Here is a 20136-nt window from a genome sequence, read left to right as displayed (position 1 = left end):
AACAGTAAAATGTTTAGCCAAGATATTCTGCTGAAGGATTTAAGCCATCTGGTTATTTGAAAGCCCCTGGATGACTGAAATTTTCATTTTTCTTGAAATGATTGTTGTTGTTGCAGAAACACAGCCATACTGTGCTGGGTGTTGAATTTTCACCTTTCTTAAATATATTCAATGCATAAATTAGCCCCAAAGAGACTAAAATTGTAATCGTTTGTTTTTTAAAAGGAGCTTTTGCTGAATCAGTTATGTTTCATGTGCTAATAATAGGTAAATAACCTACCATGAATAGCTTCACAAAGTGATTGTGATTTTTAGTTTTCATCATTAATTTTAACCTAAGCTGGCTGAAAAGAAGTCAAAAGTTCCAAGATAGAAACCATGAGTAAATATATAGATGAAAAGCAATTGTTTGACTATTGGTACAAACTACTTCCAGGAGAATGATGATTCTGAAAGTAAGTGGAACTGTATTTTCAAGATCATAGTCATTCTCTTTGTTTTCCTTAAAAGAAATTCTTATGAGTAGTATAGAAAATTGCAAATAGTAGGTAGAAAGTAAAAATAATGTCATTTAGTGATTAGGAACTAAGAATTGGGATAAAGGGTATCAAAAAGATGACAAAACTAGATAAGCTTCATCACCTTTAAATGAATACACCATCGTCTTTGAAAGGGAGAAAGATGTAGTGATTTTCACTGGTACTGGCCTATAACATTTGGGGGTGATAAGTGCCCAGTGTGTTTGCTATTGGAAGGAATTGGCTTTATACCCCTCTCTCCCACTTTCCAACCATTCTTATTCCAGGGTCTTATCCAAGATGCATTTACTTCCCTATCAGTGATTTTTTTCTGAATAGCCAATTGACTCTCAATTCTACCTATATCTCCAGCTGCTATGGCTAATTTCTAGTTTATGCTACCTTTCATAAAGTCTTATAAATCTGCCCTTCTTCTTTTTAATTATGTGTACCTATAAAATGCATGTGCCAACATTGCCTCAAATTTATATGTGAGACCAAGAACCATATGAGTGTTCCATGGAATAATTGTTTTAAATCATATTCAGGGATTTTCTATATTAAAGTGGTTGAGGTTAAGAATATCAAGTCTGACAATCAACTGTGTTCCTGTTCATTCAAGGTCTTGCATAAGACGCATTTTATTCTAAGAAACCTTCCCTGGCCAACTACTTCTCCAAACACAGATCACCCTCACCTTATGACTCATATGTTATTCTTTTATTTGTGTTTCTTGGCATTTAAGTAGAGCTCAAAATTTAACAATGTTATTCTTACACTTTGTATCATAGCACAGTGGCTGACAGTGTAAGCTTAGAGTCAGAATGTCAGGGTTTGGTGCTAGCTCTGTCATAGTTAATAATGTGATTTGGGACAAGTTGCTTAACCTACTCATGCCTCAGTTTCCTTATCTGAAAAATGGAGATAATAATAACACCTCCCTTATGGGATTGTGAGGATAAAAATATTAAAGTGTGTAAAATATTTAGCACATGCTTGGTCCATAGAATTATATGAATCTTAGCTTTTTTAATATTATCTTTTTGGATGTTTCTCATTTCTGAATTATTTTTTAAGACTGCTGATGTAAGGAAGCATGTTTTCAAGGTTCATTATACTCCCTCAGTGTCCACAGTATCATACCTATGTGAGATTTATAGTATTTCCTGAAATAATGAACAAATGAGCAGATCATTATAATGATTCCATATTATGACTCTAGTATAGCTGATAAGTTAATGAAATATTTATAATCAAGAGAAAAACTGAGGACTTCCGGAGAAGATGGCGGCTTAGTAAGACGCACGGGTCTTAGTTCCTCCTCCAGAACAGCTACTAGGGGAGTAGAAACGATACAGAACAGCTCCCGGAGCCACGACAGAGATCAAGAAGACAGCGTACCCCATTCTGGAACGGCTGACTGGCTGGGAGAACCCGCTCCGGTGAGATCGCCGAGGGGCGCGGACTTCCCCAGGCTGGGGCGGCAAGCGGCTGGAGTCCCTCCCTTCCTCCTTCCCGGGCCAGCTGGGAGAATTGGACAGGTGGTCCCCTCAAGCCACGGCAGCTGGCGCCCCCCCCCCACACGTGGCTCCCCGGACCAACTGGGAGAATTGGATCGGAGATCCCCAGGCTGTGGAGAACGGTGACTGGGGTCCCTTCCAAACACGTGGCTTCCCGGTCCGGCTTGGAACAGTACATTCTCCCAGGCCGCGGCGGCTGGCGCCCTCCCATCACGCTTGGTGCCCTGGGCCGGCTAGGAGATTCGGACAGGTGCTCTCCCGGGCTGCGGCGGCCGGCGACCCTCCCTGCGTTCAGATCCCCGGGCCGGCTGGCACTCTTCCAAGCCGCTTCGGGTGGCGAACCTGCCCCATGGTGAGAGTTTTCCAAAGTTAAAGGATCCACAGCACCTTTTACTGGTGTGACCCGCAGACAAACGAGTGCCATGAGCGCCACCTACTGGGCAGGATAAGAAAAACAGAACCCAGAGATTTCACAGAAAAATCTTTTAACCTGTTGGGTCCAACACCCAGGGAAATCTGACCCAGACGCCAGCAGAAGATAACGGATCACGCTCAGAAAATTGAAAATATGGCCCAGTCAAAGGAACAAACCAATAGTTCAAATGAGATACAGGAGCTGAGACAACTAATGCTGAATATACGAACAGAAATGGAAAACCTCTTCAAAAACGAAATTGATAAATTGAGGGAGGACATGAAGAAGACATGGGCTGAACAAAAAGAAGAAATAGAACAACTGAAAAAACAAATCACGGAACTTATGGAAGTGAAGGATAAAGTAGAAAAGATGGAAAAAAACAATGGATACCTACAATGATAGATTTAAAGAGACAGAAGATAGAATTAGTGATTTGGAGGATGGAACATCTGAATTCCAAAAAGAAACAGAAACTATAGGGAAAAGAATGGAAAAATTAGAACAGGGGATCAGGGAACTGAAGGACAATATGAAGCACACAAATATATGTGTTGTGGGTGTCCCAGAAGGAGAAGAGAAGGGAAAAGGAGGAGAAAAACTAATGGAAGAAATTATCACTGAAAATTTCCCAACTCTTATGAAAGACCTAAATTTACAGATCCAAGAAGTGCAGCGTACCCCAAAGAGAATAGACCCAAATAGGCGTTCTCCAAGAAACTTACTAGTTAGAATGTCAGAGGTCAAAGAGAAAGAGAGGATCTTGAAAGCAGCAAGAGAAAAACAATCCATCACATACAAGGGAAACCCAATAAGACTATGTGTAGATTTCTCAGCAGAAACCATGGAAGCTAGAAGACAGTGGGATAATATATTTAAATTACTAAAAGAGAAAAACTGCCAACCAAGACTTCTATATCCAGCAAAATTGTCCTTCAAAAATGAGGGAGAAATTAAAACATTCTCAGACAAAAAGTCACTGAGAGAATTTATGACCACGAGACCAGCTCTGCAAGAAATACTGAAGGGAGCACTAAAGTCAGATACAAAAAGACAGAAGAGAGAGGTATGGAGAAGAGTGTAGAAAGAAGGAAAATCAGATATGGTATATACAATACAAAAGGCAAAATGGTAGAGGAAAATATTAGTCAAACAGTAATAACACTAAATGTTAATGGACTGAATTCCCCAATCAAAAGACATAGACTGGCAGAATGGATTAAAAAACAGGATCCTTCTATATGCTGTCTACAGGAAACACATCTTAGACCCAAAGATAAACATAGGTTGAAAGTGAAAGGTTGGGAAAAGATATTTCATGCAAATAACAACCAGAAAATAGCAGGAGTAGCTATACTAATATCCAACAAATTAGACTTCAAATGTAAAACAGTTAAAAGAGACAAAGAAGGACACTATCTACTAATAAAAGGAACAATTAAACAAGAAGACATAACAATCATGAATATTTATGCACTGAACCGGAATGCCCCTAAATACACAAGGAATACACTGCAAACACTGAAAAGGGAAATAGACACATATACCATAATAGTTGGAGACTTCAATACACCACTCTCATCAATGGACAGAACATCTAGACAGAGGATCAATAAAGAAATAGAGAATCTGAATATTACTATAAATGAGCTAGACTTAACAGACATTTGTAAGACATTACATCCCACAACAGCAGGATACACCTTTTTCTCAAGCGCTCATGGATCATTCTCAAAGATAGACCATATGCTGGGTCACAAAGCAAGTCTTAACAAATTTAAAAAGATTGAAATCATACACAACACTTTCTCGGATCATAAAGGAATGAAGTTGGAAATCAATAATAGGCGGAGTGCCAGAAAATTCACAAATACGTGGAGGCTCAACAACACACTCTTAAACAACGAATGGGTCAAAGAAGAAATTGCAATAGAAATTAGTAAATACCTTGAGGCGAATGAAAATGAAAACACAACATATCAAAACTTATGGGATGCAGCAAAGGCAGTGCTAAGAGGGAAATTTATTGCCCTAAATGCCTATATCAGAAAAGAAGAAAAGGCAAAAATTCAGGAATTAACTGTTCACTTGGAAGAACTGGAGAAAGAACAGCAAACGAATCCCAAAGCAAGCAAAAGGAAAGAAATAACAAAGATCAGAGCAGAAATAAATGAAATTGAAAACAATAGAGAAAATCAATAAGACCAGAAGTTGGTTCTATGAGAAAATCAATAAGATTGATGGGCCCTTATCAAGATTGACAAAAAGAAGAAGAGAGAGGATGCAAATAAATAAGATCAGAAATGGAAGAGGAGACATAACTACTGACCTCACAGAAATAAAGGAGGTAATAACAAGATACTATGAACAACTTTACGCTAATAAATACAACAACTTAGATGAAATGGACGGGTTCCTGGAAAGACATGAACAACCAACTTTGACTCAAGAAGACATAGATGACCTCAACAAATCAATTACAATTAAAGAAATTGAAGCAGTCATTCAAAAGCTTCCTAAAAAGAAAAGTCCAGGACCAGACGGCTTCACATGTGAATTCTATCAAACATTCCAGAAAGAATTAGTACCAACTCTCCTCAAACTCTTCAAAAAAATCGAAGTGGAGGGAAAACTACCTAATTCATTCTATGAAGCCAACATCACCCTCATACCAAAACCAGGCAAAGATATTACAAAAAAAGAAAACTACAGACCAATCTCTCTAATGAATATAGATGCAAAAATCCTCAATAAAATTCTAGCAAATCGTATCCAACAACACATTAAAAGAATTATACATCATGACCAAGTAGGATTCATCCCAGGTATACAAGGATGGTTCAACATACGAAAATCAATTAATGTAATACACCATATCAACAAATCAAACAGAAAAATCACATGATCATCTCAATTGACGCATAGAAGGCATTTGACAAGATTCAACATCCTTTCCTGTTTAAAACACTTCAAAAGATAGAAATACAAGGGAACTTCCTTAAAATGATAGAGGGAATATATGAAAAACCCACAGCTAATATCATCCTCAATGGGGAAAAATTGAAAACCTTCCCCCTGAGATCAGAAACAAGACAAGGGTGTCCATTATCACCACTCTTATTCAGCATTGTGTTGGAGGTTCTAGCCAGAACAATTAGACAAGAAAAAGAAATACAAGGCATCAAAATTGGAAAGGAAGAAGTAAAACTATCACTGTTGGCAGACGATATGATACTATACGTCGAAAACCCGGAAAAATCCACAACAAAACTACTAGAGCTAATAAATGAGTACAGCAAAGTAGCAGGTTACAAGATCAACATTCAAAAATCTGTAGCATTTCTATACACTAGTAATGAACAAGCTGAGGGGGAAATCAAGAAACGAATCCCATTTACAATTGCAACTAAAAGAATAAAATACCTAGGAATAAATTTAACTAAAGAGACAAAAAACCTATATAAAGAAAACTATAAAAAACTGTTAAAACAAATCACAGAAGACCTAAATAGATGGAAGGGCATACCGTGTTCATGGATTGGAAGATTAAATATAGTTAAGATGTCAATCCTACCTAAATTGATTTACAGATTCAATGCAATACCAATCAAAATCCCAACAACTTATTTTTCAGAAATAGAAAAACCAATAAGCAAATTTATCTGGAAGGGCAGGGTGCCCTGAATTGCTAAAAACATTGAGGGAAAAAAATGAAGCTGGAGGTCTCACGCTGCCTGTCTTTAAGGCATATTATGAAGCCACAGTGGTCAAAACAACATGGTATTGGCATAAAGATAGATATATCGACCAATGGAATCGAATAGAGTGCTCAGATATAGACCCTCTCATCTATGGACATTTGATCTTTGATAAGGCAGTCAAGCCTACTCACCTGGGACAGAACAGTCTCTTCAATAAATGGTGCCTAGAGAACTGGATATCCATATGCAAAAGAATGAAAGAAGACCCATATCTCACACCCTATACAAAAGTTAACTCAAAATCGATCAAAGATCTACACATTAAGTCTAAGACCATAAAACAGTTAGAGGAAAATGTAGGGAGATATCTTATGAAACTTACAATTGAAAGCGGTTTTATGGACCTTAAACCTAAAGCAAGAGCACTGAAAAAGGAAATAAATAAATGGGAGCTCCTCAAAATTAAACACTTTTGTGCATCAAAGAACTTCATCAAGGAAGTAGAAAGACAGCCTACACAATGGGAGACAATATTTGGATATGACATATCAGATAAAGGTCTAGTATCCAGAATTTATAAAGAGATTGTTCAACTCAACAACAAAAAGACAGCCAACCCAATTACAAAATGGGAAAAAGACTTGAACAGACACCTCTCAGAAGAGGAAATACAAATGGCCAAAAGGCACATGAAGAGATGCTCAATGTCCCTGGCCATTAGAAAAATGCAAATCCAAACCACAATGAGATACCATCTCACACCCACCAGAATGGCCATTATCAACAAAACAGAAAATGACAAGTGCTGGAGAGGATGTGGAGAAAGAGGCACACTTATCCACTGTTGGTGGGATTGTCAAATGGTGCAACCACTGTGGAAGGCAGTTTGGCGGTTCCTCAAAAAGCTGAATATAGAATTGCCATATGACCCAGCAGTACCATTGCTAGGTATCTACTCAAAGGACTTAAGGGCAAAGACACAAACGGACATTTGCATACCGATGTTTATAGCAGCGTTATTTACAATTGCAAAGAGATGGAAACAGCCAAAATGTCCATCAACAGACGAGTGGCTAAACAAACTGTGGTATATACATACGATGGAATATTATGCAGCTTTAAGACAGAATAAACTTATGAAGCATGTAATAACATGGATGGACCTAGAGAACATTATGCTGAGTGAGTCTAGCCAAAAACTAAAGGACAAATACTGTATGGTCCCACTGATGTGAACCGACATTCGAGAATAAGCTTGGAATATGTCATTGGTAACAGAGTCCAGCAGGAGTTAGAAACAGGGTAAGATAATGGGTAATTGGAGCTGAAGGGATACAGACTGTGCAACAGGACTAGATACAAAAACTCGAAAATGGATAGCACCATAATACCTAATTGTAGAGTAATCATGTTAAAACACTGAATGAAGCTGCATCTGAGCTATAGGTTTTTTTTGTTTTGTTTTGTTTTTTTGTCTGTCTGTTTGTTTGTTTGTCTTCTTTTTTCTCTTTCCTTTTCTATTTTTTTACTATTATTATTATTTTTATTTTTTCTCTATATTAACATTCTATATCTTTTTCTGTTGTTTTGCTAGTTCTTTTTCTAAATCGATGTAGATGTACTAAGAAATGATGATCATGCATCCATGTGATGATGTTAAGAATTACTGATTGCATATGTAGAATGGAATGATTTCTAAATGTTGGGTTAATTTTTTTTCTTTAATTAATAAAAAAAAGAGAAAAATTGAAACAAGTGTCTCTATCAAAGAGGCAATTGATGACTAGGAATTGATCAGATCCCACCTGGAGTTCAGATCTGGGCATGAAGGGGGATTTTGAGAAGTTAAGGGAAATTTGAAGACTACAGTATTCTGAGAGGCCTGAAAATTGTGTCCTCAGAAGCACATGGCAGCCAGGAGGAAAAAAAAATACTTCGAAGAAAGTAGACATGCTAGTTGTCCTCTGTTGTAAGGGAAAGATTTGCCTTTATCTATGTTGCTTTAGTGTACAGAGGTAAGACCAACAGATGAAAGTTACAGGATGGAAAATTTGAGCTCAGTATAAAAAAACATACCACCAAAAAACCAAAAACCACTTTTTTTCCTCAACATTGGAGCAAACGATTTGCTAATTAGTTTGCCTGGGATCACAGGCAGTCTCTTTCTCTTCATAATGGACAGATGCAAAGATGTGACTTCTGTGTTCGGGACTTTGAGTTGCTTTCATGGCCAGTACACATACAAGATAAGTTGGAGAGCCACAATGGAAGAGGTAAGGAGACTACTTATTCCTCCTTTCACTTCCCATTGATGGGGGAAACAGAGGGCAAAGGTGATCAGTGCCATAACATTTGTCCACATAAAATGCTGTCAGAGCTGAGAGGAAGGAGAGTATGATATTTAGCCTGGGCCTACAACATTTAATATTTTGTGGATCGTAAAAATCGTCTGGGGCACATTTGTGCATTGCTGTTGGGAATGAAACATGGTATAGCCACTGTGGAAAACAGTTTGTTGGTTTCTCAAAAAGTTACACATAGAATTATCATATGACACAGCAATTCCACTCATAGGTATGTACCCAAGAGAACTGAAAACAGGGATTCAGATAGATACTTGAACACCAATGTTCATAACAGCACTAGTCACAACAGCCAAAAGGTGGAAGCAAACTAAGTGACCATCAGCAGAGGAATGGATAAATAAAATATGGTATATCCATATAATGGAATATTATTTAGCTATAAAAAGGAATGAAGTTCTGATACATGCTATAATGTGGATGAACCTTGACATCATTAGGCTAAGTGAAATAAGCCAGACACAAAAGGATAAACATTATATGAGTCCACCTAATATGAATTATTTAGAAAAAGCAAATTAGTAGAAATAGAAGGTAGATTAGAGTAACCAGGAGCTAGGGGAGGGGGGATGGGAAGTTATTATTTAATGGATGCAGAGTTTCTTTTGAGGTGATGAATAAGTTTGGTAATGGATGGTGGTGACAGTAGCACAATGTTGTATATATAAATTATTCCAACTGAATTGCATACTTGAAAAATGGTTAAAATGGTAAATTTTATGTTATGTGTGTGTGTGTGTGTGTGTGTGTGTGTGTGTATATGTGTATATATATATATATATATATATATACATATACACATACTACCACAATAAAATTTATAAAATTCGTTTAGGCCAGTGGTCACAAAATTTAGATTTCGCAAATGAATACAAAACTCCTACACCCCACAAAATGGATGGATTGGCATGGCATTGCTATAATTTTATCTTGCCAGATAAAGACATAAAAAACCATATCCCCTACCACCTGCTTACTTTACCATTTTATAAAAGTAGCAAAATTAAAAAGAAGGAAATGGAATATAAGTTTACAATTAAAAATATTGAATGATTTTGGTGTTATGAAAAACAAGTATTGACCTTTTTTTTCTCATTTCACTTTGATCAAGTAAAATCCTTAGCACGGGACTGCCATGAGATCACAAACAGGCATACATGGGAACCACTATTTTGATTTTAATGATATTATCTGATTGTTGTAACTGTAAGTCCTACCTTCTTCATGTTTAGGCTCCTTCTGACCCTATTCTTTAGGATTTCTTCTTAAAGCATTAATTAGAGTAACATTTTATCCCACAGATGCCACAGAACAGAAAGGTAAGTGATATCTTCAGGGGTAGATAAATCCCAGATGATCATTCTTGGCTGGTGATTGCCATCATCTGTAGGGATCCCAAGAACACTTAAAGTTTCATTAGTAAACATGTGCTAGGTTGTCTTTTGACCACTCTAAGGACCTATAAAATGATTTTGTATAATATTTATTTTTCAAAATGCGGAAAGATTAAGAATTAGATATGTTATTTGGAAAATAATCTGTGAAGAATAGGAACTTTAGATATTTGATCTCCTGAAAACCCTTTGAACCTGCCTGGCATAATAGATGAGGTACAATTTTTCTATAATGGATAGGGTATTGAGGAAGTTCCTGGGGAAAAATTATAAAAGGGAAGAACTCCTATCATTTTTAACCTATAATTCTATTTCAGAAAACATTGCTAACAAGCTGGAATTCATCTACATGTGAAATCACTTTTTGAAGCATATTATCAGCTTATGGAATCATAGGGCATATTCTATATAGAGAGAAAATAAATAATCTTTTGGCTGTATAGTATAGGCAGTAGATTACCATTTGGATTAATTGTTTCTATATTGTGTTGCTTTACTTTTAAATGCTCAGGTTTTTATTTAAAAATCACATTGCTCACCAGCAGGACAAGGAGACTGAGGCAGGTGTCTGACCATTCTGTGTGCAGATTTCATTTAACCTTTCTGTGATGGCTAATTTTTTGTGTCAGCTTTGCTAAGCTATAGGACCCTGTGCTGGTTTGAGTTTGTTGTGTACCCCAGAAAAGCCAAGTTCTTTAATCCTCATTCAATATTGCTGAGTGATATCTTTTTATTGTTTCCATGGGGATGTGGGTAATAACTTTTGATTCGATGATTTTTATGGAGGTGTGTCTCCACCCATTCAAGGTGGGGTTGCTTACTGAAGTCCTTTAAGAGGAAATCATTTTGGAAAAAGCTCAGAACCAAAAGAGCCCACATAGTCAGAAGTCCCTGGAGATGCAGAAGGAAAATACCAGCGGGGGAGCCTCATGAAACAAGAAGCCGGAAGACAAAGCTAGCAGACGTCTTCCATGTGCCTTTCTAGCTGACGGACGTGTTCTTGACCCATCGGCCTTTCTTGAGTCAAGGTATCTTTCCCTGGATGCCTTAATTTGGATGTTTTCATGGCCTTAGAACTGTAAGATTGCAATTTAATAAATTTCCTTTTTAAAAGGCAAAAAAAAAAAAAAAATCACATTGCTCAGTTTTGAGTATAAGGATGTAGGATTTTATGTCCTGGTGAAAATCCCATGTCTCGTAGGATTCCAAATAGGGATTTTTGCAACATTTTATCCACATGTTCTTAGCTGCTAACATCCAGTAAATACATCCATAGCATTACAAACCTGGGCAAATGCTGCTAAGATCATTGCTTGGGATATATATTAGACAAGGCTCTCCGGAGAAAAATATCTGACAGGATACATATACACACACACTATATAATGTGTATACTATATATAATGTATATATGCATATAATGTAAATATTAAGAGATTTATTATAGAAATTGGTTCACATGACTGTGGAAATTGGCAAGCCTGAATCCTGTAAGGCAGAACACAAGTTGGAAACTCCAGTAAAGATAACATTGAATTCCCCAGGGGAAGCTGTCTGTCTGAAGCAGAAATAGAAATTCTTCTAACTGCTGAAATCTTCAGTCCTCCTTTAAGTCTTCCAACTGGATGAGAAGACTCCTCTTATTGCTAAAGGCAAACTCCTTTGTTGAATGTAGATGTAATCAGTCAAAGATGCAATTAACTGACTAAAGATTTAAATCCATCTTCAAAATACTCCACAGTAACTATCAAGCCAGTGTTTGCCTGGCCAAATGGCTGGACTTAATAACTTAGTCAAATTGATATAAATTAATCATCGCAGTATACCTAGAACATCCTCAGCCAAAACAGTCCAGCCCTGACTAATAAATATATTCCATTTATGACCTGTAGTTTGTGAATGCTCCAGGAAGAGTCTCCTTCAAAAGAGAGAGATCTTTTCTCTCCTCTACCCCCCCCCCACCACCTATTCTAGGTCCCTGGTACCTCTCACTTGGACTACTGCAAGGGACATCTAACTGTTCTCTATTTCCATCCTTACCCTTACACAATCTCCACAGCATTTCTTTGAGTGATCTTTTTAAAACTGAAATCAGATCCTATCTGCATAAAATTCTCAGATGCCTAAGTACTGTCTGCAAGACTTTGCAGAATTTGGGCCCTGCGTATCTCTACATTACTGCATTTATTCAATCATTCAACAAATATTTCCTAAGTGTCTACCATGTGAAAAGTCAGCAAAACAAAAAATCCCTGCCCTGATGAATCCATCAGGCACTCTGGTAGGGAGAGGCAGACAATAAATAAGAAAAAAAGGTAAGATATATAATAGGTCAGATAGAGGCAAATGCTATGGAGAAAAAGGCAGGGAAAACAATACGGAGTGAGGGAGGCACGGTTTGTGTCAGCCAGGCTCATGACAGAGAAGAAATAGAATAGAATACTCAGATTCGATAATGGGAAGTGTGTTTTAAAAAATTTTTAATGCAGTTTTATTGAGATATATTCACAAACCATACAAACTATCCAAAGTATACACTCACTGGTTCACAGCATACAACCCCACGATAAATTTTAGAACATTTTCATTGCTCTAGAAAAGAAAAAGAAATAAAAAAGAGAACCCAGATCCTCCCATACCCCTTATCCCCCCCCCCCCCACTATTATTAACCCACGGTGTAGTATATTTGTTACTGTTGATGAAAGAGTATTAAAATATTACTGTTAACTGCAGTCCACAGTCTGCAGCAGCCACACTCCTTCCCACACACTCCTCCACTACCTGCTCTCTGCAATAGTATCTCACACTTACCTTGGCCCACCAAAGAATCCATTTACATTTGTACAATCACAGACACCATCCACCACAAGACCCTGTGTTACACATCCCATGTTTCAACCTCCAACTTTCCTTCTGGTGACATACATGGCTTTTAACTTCCCCTTTCCACCACATCCTCACACCACTCAGCACTTAATTATTCTCACAATAACATGCTGCTGTCACCTCTGTCCATTTCCAAATGTTTAAGATCAATGTAGTTAAACATTCTGCACATATTAAGCAACTGTTTCCCTTTCCTTAGCCTCATTCTATATCCTAGTAACCTGTATTCTATATGTTAAATCTATGGATTAGTTGATATCAGTGAGATCATATAATATTTGTCCTTTTGTGTCTGATATATTTCACTTTACATAATGTCCTCAAGATTCATCTGTGTTGTCATGTGCTTCAGGACTTCATTCCTTCTTACTGCTGAAAAATATTCTGTCATATGTGTATATCACATTTTGTTTATCTACTCATCTGTTAATGGACACTTGGACTGTTCCCATCTTTTGGCAATTGTGAATAATGCCACTATGAGCATTGTCATGCAAACGTTCTTCCCATCCCTGCTTTCAAATCATTTGGTAATATCCCAAGTAGCAAGATTGCTGGCTCATGAAGCAACACTATACTTAGCTTCCTGAGGAACTGCAAAACTGTCTTCCACAGAGGCCATTCTATTTTACATTCCCACCAGCAGTGAGTGAGTGTTCCTATTTCTTCACATCCTCTCCAACACCTGTAGTTTTCTGTTTTGTTTTTGTTTTTAATAGTGGTCATTCTAGTGGTGTGAGATGATATCTCATTGTGGCTTTGATTTGCGCTTCCCTAATAGCTAGTGAAGCTGAGCATCATTTCATGTGTTTGTTAGCCATGTGTGTTTCCTCTTTGGCAAAATATGTATTCATGTCTTTTGCTAATTTTTTAATTGTGTTGTTTGCCTTTTTATTGTTGAATTGTAGGGTTTCTTTAAATATTCTGGATATCAAACCCTTATCAGATATGTGGTTTGCAAATTTTTCTCTCATTGAGTTGGTTGCCTTTTCACCCTTCTGAAAAAGTCCTTTGAAGCACTTAAGTATTCTATTTTGAGGAGTATCCATTTATATATATATTTTCCCTTTGTAGCTCATGCTTTGGGTGTAAAGTCTAAGAAACTACCACCTATCACTTGATTCTAGAGCCGTTTCCTTACATTTTCTTCTAGGAACTCCATGGTACTGGTTCTTACATAGGTCTTTCATCCATCTTGAATTAATCTTTGTACAGGGTGTGAGATAGGGGTCCTCTTTCATTCTTTTAGTTATGGATATCCAGTTCTCCTAACACGATTTATTGAAGAACCTGTTCTGTCCCAGTTAAGTGGACTTGGGAGCCTTATCAAAAATCAACTGACCATAGATCTGAGGGTGTATTTCTGAACTCTGTATTCAATTCCATTGATCTATATATGTCTATCTTTATGCAAGTAACGTGCTGTTTTGACCATTGTGGCTTTATTTTAGTTTTAGCTCTTTCTCTCTTTTTAATGTAGACACTTAGGGCTATAAGCTTCCCTTTTAGCACTGCCTTCACTGTATCCCATAATTTTGATATGCTGTGTTCTCCTTTTCATGCGTCTCAAGATTTTTACTGACTTTCAATTTCTTCTTTGAGTCACTGATTGTTTAAGGGTATGTTGTTTAACTTCCATATATTTGTGTATTTTCTGGTTCTCTGTTTGTTACTGATTTCCAGCATCATCCCATTATGATTTCCAAAGTACATGCTTTGCATGATTTCAGTCTCTTAAAATTTATTAAGACCTGTTTTGTGCCCTGCCATATGGTCTATCTTGAAGAATGTTCCTTGAGCACTTGAGAAAAATGTATATCCTGCTAGTTTGGAGTGCACTGTGCTGTATATATTTGTAAGTTCTGGTTCATTTATCATGTTATTTAGGTTCTCTGTTTCTTTATTGATCCTCTGTTTAGATGGTTTGTCTGTTGGAGAGAGTGAAATGTTGAAATGTCCCACTATTATAGTAGAATCATCTATGACTCACTTCAGTTTTTCTAATGTTTGCCTCATGTACTTTGGGGCTCCTTGACTGGGAGCATAGATATTTATGATTGTTATTTCTTCTTAGTGAATTTCCCCTTTCATTATTAAATAGTGTCCTTTATGTCTTATAACTTTTTTTTGCATTTAAAGTCTATTTTTCTCTAATATCACCATGGGCACCCCAGCTTTCTTTTCTTTTTTTTTCTTTTGGTTACTACTTGTGTGGAATATCTTTTTTTATCCTTTCACTTTCAACTTATTTGTGTCTTTGGCTCTAAGATAAGTCTCTTGTAAACAGCATATAGATGGATCATATTTTAAAATCCATTCTGCTAATCTGTGTCTTCTGATTGTGGAATTTAGTCTATTAACATTCAAACTTATTGCTGTATTATGGCAGTTCTCTAATTCAACCATTTTATCATTTGGTTTTTATCAGACTATATTTTCTCTCCTTTTTGAAAATACAATTTCATTGAGATATATTCATATACCCTATACTCATCCATAGTGTACAATCAATAGTTCAGAGTATCATGTAGTTGTGCATTCATCACCACATTAAATTTCTGAAAATTTTCATTACTCCAAAAAAAATAAAAATAAGAATAAAAAATAAAAGTTAAAAAAGAACACCCAAAACATCCAATACCCCTTATCTCCTCCTATTATTATATTACATTTTGTCCTTATTTTTACTCATCTGTCTATACCCTGGATAAAGACAGTGTCAGCCACAAGGTCTTCACAATTGTATGGTTACACTGTTGAAGCTATATAGCTATATAGTCATCTTTAAGCAATAAAGCTACTGGATTACAGTTCAACAGTTTCAGGTATTTCCTTCTAGCTATTCTAATACACTAAAAACTAAAAAAGATTATCTATATATTGCATAAGAATAACCTCCAGAATACCCTCTGGACTCTATTTTTATTGTTTTAACTACAGAAACTTTATTTTGTTTCGTTTATTTGCCCCCTTTTTGCTCAAGAAGACATTCTCAATCCCATGATTCTGGGTCCCAGCTCATCCCTGGGAGTCATGTCTCATGTTGCCAGGAAGATTTATACCCCTGGGAGTCATGTCCCATGTAGGGGAGGAGGGCAGTGAGTTTACCTGCCAAGTTGGCTTAGAAAGAGAGGCCACATCTGAGCAACAGAAGAGGTTCTCTGGGGGTGAATTTTTCTTGGGCATATTTATAAGTAGGCTTAGCTTCTCCTTTGCAGGGATAATTTTCATAAGGCCAAGCCCCAAGATCAAGGGCCTAGCCTATTAATTGGTAGTCTCCAATGCTTGCAAGAATATCTGAAATTCCCCAGGCAGGGAAGTTTAACATTTCTACCTTTTCCCCAGTCTGTCAAGGGGGCTTTGCAAATACTTTTTTATTCTCTGACCAAATTACTCTGGGGTATATCAGGGCTTTACATTAACCTGTACAAACCTACAAGATCTCGGTCCCTATTAAAGATTCCATGAAATTGGGCGGGCCACGGTGGCTCAATAGGCAGAGTGCTCGCCTGCCATGCCAGAGGACCTGGGTTTGATTCCCGGTGCCTGCCCATGTTAAAAAAAAAAAAGATTCCATGAAATTATAGCCTTCAAATAAACAATACGAGTTTAAATTAGATAGTGTGTTATAGAAAATACAAATTTTGTGCCAAATAAACATCCTTTCCTTTGATCTCACACAGAAGTTGAAATTTTAAAATATAGTCAATATTATCCTTTACCCTTTAGTCTGATTTACCTTAATCCTAACCAGATCTGTTTCATTCATATGTCTAATTGAAATCTGATCTCTTCTTCAGCTTTTAATCAGTTGATGTATGGAGTAATGCTGACTTTCATAGCTGCCGAACTCTAGCTCTGAGTCTCAGGTGTCACACTGATACCTGAATTTCCAGGAAGGACCAAGTTATACACAAAGAGCTCAGCATCTCAGAATTTAGAAATAAGTGTTACAACACAGGAATAGATGTGACTCTATAGGCTTAAAACCTAGGAGCCTGTATAATTTCCCCCCTGATAGTCTGTTCTCTTGAATTCAACCCTTACAGTTTGCACATTATAGTAAGTCCATATTAGTGAGGCATTATAATGTCTTTTCATTTCTGGTTTATTTCACTGAACATACTGTCCTCAATGTCTATTGAGCTACTTGCATGTCTCTCAACTTCATTCCTTCTTGAGGTTGCTCAGTGTTCCATTGTGTGTATACACCAGAGTTGTCCTTCCATTCATCAGTCGATGTACCCTTAGGTCGCTTCCATCCACTGGGAGTCATGAATACAGCCGGCATAAATGCCAGTGTGCAAATGTCCATTCATGGCACTGCTTTTAGTTCTTCCAAGTATGTACCTAATAACAGGATAGCAGGATCATATGGCAACCCTATACTTAGTATCTGTGGAACAACCGCATTTCCCTCCAGAGGGGCTGCACCATTCTACTTCCCCACCAGTGAAGAGCTGTATGTCTGTCACTCCACATTTTCTCCAGTACTTGCATCTTTCTGCTTACTTTTTCAGCAGTTTTATTTACACACCATTCAATCCATCTTGAGTAAATTATCAGTGGTTCCTGGTATAATCACATAGTTATGCATTCACTACCACAATGTGTATGAGGACATTTCCATTTCTTTCGCAAAGAAAGAGAAAGAGAAAAAAATGAAGAATAAAAAATAGTAAAAAAAAAAAAATGAAAAAATAAAAGAATATAAAAAGAATAAACAACATCAAAAGCAACATGAATCCTATATTCCTGCCTTATCTCTCCCTCTGAATGTCTTTTAGCACCGGCATATTACTTTTGTTTCATTTTCAGAAGCATATTACAATGTTTCTGTTAACTATAGACCCTACGTTGCATTGCTTGTATTTTTCCCATATATCATCCCAATTTCAACCCCTTGCAATGTTGACATTCATTTATTCTCCCTCATGTCAAAGCATTATATTTGTACATTTAATCACCATCATTGTCCACTCTAGGTATCACTAAGTTATACTGTCCCAGTCTTTCTCCTCTATCTTTCCTTCTGGTGTCATACATGCCTCCAGCCCTCCTCCTTCAACCATACTCACACTCAGCTTCATTTGGTGTACTTACAATATTGTGCTATCATCAATAGTATTATAATATCACATTCTGGATCTTGAAAATCAGTCCTGTTGAGTATTCTGTACTCTTTCAGCATCAAATGCCCAATCTCTGCCCTCTTTTTACCACCTGATAGCCTGTGTTCTTAACTTTGACTCTCAAAGTTCACTCATTAGTATTAGTTCATATTAGTGAGACCATACAGTGTTTGTCCTTTTGTTTGTGGATAATTGCATTCAGCCTAATATCATCGACGTTCATCCATGTTTTTGCATGCTTCATGACTTTATTCTGTTTTACAGCTGCCTAATAATCCACAATTTGTATATACCAGAGTTTGTTTTACCACTCTAACATTGATGGAAATTTGGGCTGTTTCCATCTCTTGAGAGTCATGAATAATGCCACTATAAACATCAGTGTGCAAATGTCCATTTGGATCCTTGTCTTCAGTTCCTCCAAATACGTACCCAGTAATGGAATTTCTGGATCATATGACAGTTTTGTACTTAGCTTCCTGAGGAACTGCCACACTACCTTTCTCATTGCTCATGCTTTGAGTGTAAGCTCTAAGAAACAACCTCTTTTCACAAAATCTATAAGTTATTTCTCTACATTTTCTTCTTAAAATGTTTAGTTCTTGATCCATTTTGAGTTAATACTTAACACTAATGTTTAGTTCTTGATCCATTTTAAGTTAATACTTGTTAAAGGTGTGAGATATGGGTCCTCTTTCATTCTTTTGGATATGGATATCCAGTTCTCCAAACACCATTTATTGAAGAGGCTGCTCTGTCCCAGGTGAATTGGCTTGTCCACCTTATCAAAGATCAATTGTCCATAGATGAGAGTCTATATCTGAACACTCTATTCTATTCCAATTGTCAGTGTATATCTATCTTTTTGTAAGTGCCATGCTATTTTGACCACTGTAGCTTTGTAATATCCTTTAAAGTCAGGTAGTGTGAGACCTTCCACTTCTTTTACTTTCTCAAGATATTTTTAGCTATTCAGAGCACCCTTTTCTTCAATATAGATTTGTTAATGGTTTTTCTATTTCTGCAAAATAAGTTGGTGGACTTTTAATTGGTGTTGAGTTGAATCTATAAATCAATTCGGTTAGAAATGACATCTTAACTATATTTAGTCTTCCAATCCATGAACATGGTATGCCCTCCAATTTATTTAGGTCTTCCCTAATTTCTTTTAACAATTTCTTGTAGTTTTCTGAGTATAAGTCTGGTATCCCTAGTTAAATTTATTCCTAAATATTTGATCATTTTGGTTGCTATTGTAAATGGATTTTTTTCTTGATATCCTCCTTAGATTGCTCATTACTAGTGTATAGAACCACTGATGATTTGGGGTGTTGATCTTATACGATACGACTTTTCTGTACTCATTTGTTTACTCTAGGAGATTTTACCATAGATTTTTCAAGATTTTATACATATAGGATCATGTCATCTGAAAACAGTGAAAATTTTACTTCTTTCTTTCCAATTTGAATGTCTTTAATTTCTTTTTCTTGCCTAATTGTTCTAACTAGAACTTCCAGCACAGTGCTGAATAACAATGGTGACAGTGGGCATCCTTGTCTTGTTCCTAATCTTAGAGGTAAATCTTTCAATCTTTCCCTATTGAGATGATGTTTGTGGGATTTTCATATATTCCTTTTATCATGTCGAGGAAGTTCCCTTCTATTCCTATCCTTTGAAGTGTTTTCATCAAGAAAGGATGCTGAATTTTGTCAAATGTCTTTTTCTGCATCAATTGAGATGATCATATGGTTTTCCCCTTTGATTTATTGATGTGGTGTATTATACTGATTGATTTTCCTGTGTTGAATGACCCTTGCATACCTGGGATTGGGGAGTTTAATCCATTAACATTTAATGTCATTACTGTAAATGCAGTACTTTCTTCACCCTTATTTTGTCTTTTGGAATCTTTCTGTCATATTTTATTTTTATTTTTTTCTTTTCTTTCTGTTTATACCCTATTAGTTACCCTTACTGTTAATCTTCATCTCTGTACTGTTCTCCAGATCTTTCTCCTGTTTTATCTGCCTGTAGCACTCCCTGTAGTATTTCTTGTAGAGCACCTCTCTTAGTCTCAAACTCTCTCAGTGTCAATTTATCTGTAAATTTTTGAAACTCTCCCTCATTTTTGAAACACTGTTTTGTTGGATTTAGAATTCTTGGTTGTCAGTTCTTCTCTTTCAGTATCTTAAATATATCATCC

General features: G+C 36.6%; 1 long non-coding RNA gene across 2 annotated transcripts in view; it reads left to right on the top strand.

The window, feature by feature from the left end:
* Positions 1–20136, top strand: part of LOC143670532 (uncharacterized) — a 582670-nt gene that overhangs the window by 354554 nt on the left and 207980 nt on the right. Inside the window, exon 3 of one of the 2 annotated variants that reach the window (XR_013169393.1) lies at positions 8309–8400. The exons of the other annotated variant lie outside the window; for it this stretch is intronic. This is a non-coding gene — a long non-coding RNA (uncharacterized LOC143670532). Of the gene's footprint in view, positions 1–8308; positions 8401–20136 lie in introns of those variants that run through there. 2 annotated transcript variants of the gene reach the window in all.

This window comes from Tamandua tetradactyla, chromosome X (genome assembly GCF_023851605.1).
Source record: "Tamandua tetradactyla isolate mTamTet1 chromosome X, mTamTet1.pri, whole genome shotgun sequence".
Lineage (NCBI taxonomy): Eukaryota > Metazoa > Chordata > Mammalia > Pilosa > Myrmecophagidae > Tamandua > Tamandua tetradactyla.
This window is presented reverse-complemented; position numbering and strand designations above follow the sequence as displayed.